Source organism: Equus asinus, chromosome 8 (assembly GCF_041296235.1).
Source record: "Equus asinus isolate D_3611 breed Donkey chromosome 8, EquAss-T2T_v2, whole genome shotgun sequence".
NCBI lineage: Eukaryota > Metazoa > Chordata > Mammalia > Perissodactyla > Equidae > Equus > Equus asinus.
In genome coordinates this window covers 95551347-95555696 of record NC_091797.1, presented here as the reverse complement: position 1 = coordinate 95555696, position 4350 = coordinate 95551347, and the positions used below count along the sequence as shown (strand labels likewise).

Sequence of the window (4350 nt, the reverse complement as noted above, 5' to 3'; positions counted from 1 at the left end):
CTGACTCAGGATAGCCCAATATTCATGTCCATCCATCTGCACTATTCACTGAACAGCAACTATATGCTGGGCTTGGATGGGGGATAGGAGCCGTTAGAGGATTTGACAAGGAAGATAAGGAATCTGATTAATTTATGAAGTCCATCATAGAAGATGAGTCGGGAGGTGGGGAGAGTGAAAGCAGGGGCCTGGTGGGGTTAGTGGATTTGGTACAAAGATCAGACTAGAGTCCTGGATGAGGGATGGAGCAGGTGAGGTGGAGAAGGATGGTCAGACTCTGCATGTTTTTTGAAGGTGAGGAAGGAGATGTAGGAAAGAGGTTTGGAGGCTGGTCCTTGGGTACTGGGTGCGATGTGAGTGAGTTGCACCTCCTGGATGAAGGTTTATGGACACAGGTGTGGGGTTGAGGTCCTTAGCTCACCTTTTTGATGGAAATATAGACAACAGCCCTGCTGCCTTGTTCAGCGGTGACAGGAATGTTGCAGTTGTCAAGTGTGTAATCTCAATGGACTTCACTCCTTCTCTAAGATTTATCTGAGTTGTCCAATCTCCATGATCTCACATGTCCCCAAGCTGATATAACACATGGGTCAAAAATGTCCCTGCAGTCCCAGGCATCACACCCACACCATAAACCCTCCTGAAAGAGAGACTTGCCCTCCTTCATCCATTGACCAGGAATCTCAGACCTGAGGAGGACTTGACTAGATCACTCACACCGTCTCCCCTGACTCCATCATGGTGAGCAGGGAGGGGATTGTCTGATTGGTTTGGAAAATGAAAGGCCTGTCCCTGGGTCTGCAGCTGGGGGAAACCACATGCTCACCACATGACTGGAATATTTGGGTCAGACAGGAGAGGAAAGGAGAGAAGGTTTCCCTAAGTGGCCCCAGCATGTGCGTCACTCTGCTCTCCACTCTCATCATTCGTTCATGTTGGGTCTTCTACTGTGCACACTGGGAGCTGGGCAGGGGACACAGACCAGGGGCACCTGTCTCATAACACTCTGCTTCTGGCACCCTAATCTTGCTAATGTTCTGCAAAGGATCAGATTCAGGTGAAATGACAGCCACTCCAATCAGTGAGGCCACGGTGTGAAATTCAATAGTCTCCTGAGAGGGAGAAAGGAACAAAACTCCCTCATGAGGATGTCCTCTTCCCAGAGGGAGTGAGAAGGGTGATTCATCTCAAGAACCCACAGTAGTGGCCACTGCCTGCCATCACCTAGCTCCTTCCCTGCAACTGCCTCCTCTCTTAGGTGAGGACCAGTCCCAGAGGCACAGCTCATGGAGGTCAAACACACACTCCAGTACACATCCCTTCTGTCCCGTTCCCCAAGCAAGTGATTCCTCAGGTCACTGAGGGCTCATTGCTGAGATTCTCCACCTCACAGGGCCCAGGTCTCAGGGGCTCTGTCCCAGTTACCTTCCTCTTCTGTGTCCTGGAGCTGGGATCGAGTTAGCCTGACTCAAAAATGTGAACACCTGACTCACATACAAGTATAGAATGAGCCATGTGAAACATTTTCTTCAACTCATACATTAGTGAGGAGACCAGTGAAGAGTAACGATTGGTCAAAGAGAAGAGTGTAAAAATCAAAGTACTTACATTCCACCAGGAACGGAACATTTGAAACAAAGTTTTGGAGTGTTGGAGACAGGCTGCTTAATCTGTAACACTGAAGAGATGACATAAGAGGAGAAGAATCTGGGTCCTGCACAGAAGGGGACCTGCCTCCATGGGGCCAGTCACTGCTCTGCACTTGATCCTGATCCAAGAGGAGTGTGTGTAAGAGACACCACCTAGGTCCTGACCACTGAACAGCTAAAGGAGTTGTGGACAGACTCAGTCCAAAGAGTTTGAGTAGAGACTGCCCAGAGGTGATGTGGAGGCTGCACAAGGGGCCACCTGGCCTGACCCTAAGGCAGGGGGAGAGTGGACAGAGAGTGGGTATGCAGGAACTGTCTCTGATGTGCTTTGGTCACCGTGTGACAGAACTGTGGGTCTGGGCCTGAACACCAGGGGGCGCTCAGTGCTCAATCCTGAGGTTCCTGGGGCTGATCACAGCTGGGACCAGCCACCTGGCACTGCCTGGTGCCCTCTGCTCAGGGCTCAGGGCTGAGAATGCCCCACCCCCTGGCCACCGTTGGGCAGGGGGACCTGACCCAAGTCCCAGTGAGGGATCAGAAGGCTGGGAGAGTCTGATTTGCATGTGTGGGCCCTCCCTCTCTCAGAGTATGAAGAGGGGATGGGAGAGATTTGGGAGAAGCTGTGCTTCAGCTGTGGGGCCACTGAAGGCAGGACGCGGTGACAATCTCCACCATGGCCTGGACCCCTCTCCTCCTCACCCTCATCGCTCTCTGCACAGGTGACTACATATGGGGATAAGGGAAGGGGACCTGGGAAGATGCATGGGACCCTCCTTTCTTTTGTCTCTAGACTCCAGAATCACCATCTCTGTCTCTCTCTCACTTCCAGGATCCTGGGCCCAGTCTGTGACTCAGCCCGCCTCAGTGTCTGGGACCCTGGGCCAGACAGTCACCATCTCCTGCACTGGAAGCAGCTCCAATGTCGGGAGTGGTTATGTGGGCTGGTACCAACAGATCCCAGGAAGAGCCCCCAAACTCCTCATCTATTATGCCACTAATAGGGCTTCTGGGGTCCCCGACCGATTCTCTGGCTCCAGGTCTGGCAACACAGCCACCCTGACCATCTCTGGGCTCCAGGCTGAGGACGAGGCCGATTATTACTGTGGTACCTCTGGCAGCAGCTGGAGTAGTGACACAGTGCTGCAGGTCTATGGGGAAGTGAGACAAAAACCTGCTGTCCCCCCAGTGATGGGGCTTCGCTGTGCAGCCCCCACTCCTTGGCCGAGGCAGCTGCTTCCTTTGGTGAAAAGCAGTTCTGATATTTGATCCAAGGAACTGAGTCTAGAAGATGTGTCCTCATCCTCTCAACATCTGTCCCCACTGCTTGTCCTTGGTTTCAATCCATTGTCTGTTTTCCTCAAATTGAGCGGACATTCCTGGATGCTGGGGCGGGATGCACTGGGGACAGAGTCCACCAGGGGTGTGTGCGTCTGCCAGGGCTGCCATAACATAACACCACAGATGGGGTGGCTTAACCAACAGAAATGTCTCTTCTCACAGTTCTGCAGGCTGGAAATCCAAGATCAAGGTGACGGCAGGTTTGGATTCTCCTTGGCTTGCAGATGGCTGTGTCCTGCTGTGTCCTCACAGGGACTTTTCTCTGTGCACTCACCCCTGGTTTCTCTTCCTCTTCTTATAAAGATGCCAGCCCTACTTGTTAGGGCACCAACCTTATCATGCCATTTACCTTAGTTACCTCCTTCAATGCTTTATGTCCAAAGACAGTCAGAGCAGGGTTAGGGTCTCAACATAGGGTTTTGAGGGACACAGATCAGTCCATATCAGGGAGTCAGGGCAGAACCAGGGACAAAGAGTCCAGGTGTGTTTGACTCAGGCTAGTCGACCTTCCAGATTATGTGCATCCACACCGTTTACTGAACACCTACTATGGGTCAGACTTGGGTGTAGGGGCTCAGGACAGGCGGTCGACATGATAGGAAGGTCCCATGCTCAATGTGGTGACACTTTCTGGGGGAAGACAGAGTACAAACAAGAAAAGTATACTGTACAGGAAAGCTGTTTTGGGAGAGTAAGGAGGGGTGAGCTTGGTTGGGTGGAGATGGGATCATTAGAGGGGTTGTCAGGGGATCAACAGAATCTGATGTAAATTTATGAGGCCCAGGTGCTGCATAGAAAAGGAAGGAGGAGGAGGTTTGAATGCAGGTAGGGAGCAGGTAGGAACTGGGGATGACACAAATGTCAGACTGTGAGTCTGGTTAACGGGTGGAGCAGGTGGGATAGAGGAGAAAATTCAGATAATCTGTGTCTTGGAGGAAGGAGGTATTGAAGGATGGGGTTCGGAAAAAGTGGGACTGAGGCTGGGCTCTTGGGAGCAGTGTGGGGTGTGAGTGAGTCAATCAATGGAGACAACGTGATGGCTCCATCTAGTTCAGAGAGGACTAATTGAAGCTCACATTTTCAAGAGATATGATCAGCTCTGTCAAATTGGACTACTCATTAGGAATTCTAGGAATGCACATTTCTAGTTTACTCTCATCTTTCATTTGATCAAGACTTCACCTGTGCCTTTTCAATTTCAGTGTGTTGTTAGAGGAACAGAACGTGAAGGATGAACTCAGTCCCCTCGCTCTCAATGCTGCACCCCTAGTAGAAACTTCCCTCCTTATAAAATCACAAAAATGACATTTTCTACCAGATTACTTAATCTGAACCTCATTAGTGGAATTCTCTAATGGGTTTG

General features: G+C 51.0%; 1 long non-coding RNA gene across 1 annotated transcript; it reads left to right on the top strand.

The window, feature by feature from the left end:
- Positions 1–2074: 2074 nt before the first annotated feature.
- Positions 2075–2643, top strand: LOC106822246 (uncharacterized). The gene is made up of 2 exons (XR_011505674.1): positions 2075–2368; positions 2479–2643. It is a non-coding gene; the product is annotated as an uncharacterized lncRNA (long non-coding RNA).
- The last annotated feature ends 1707 nt before the right edge of the window (positions 2644–4350 follow it).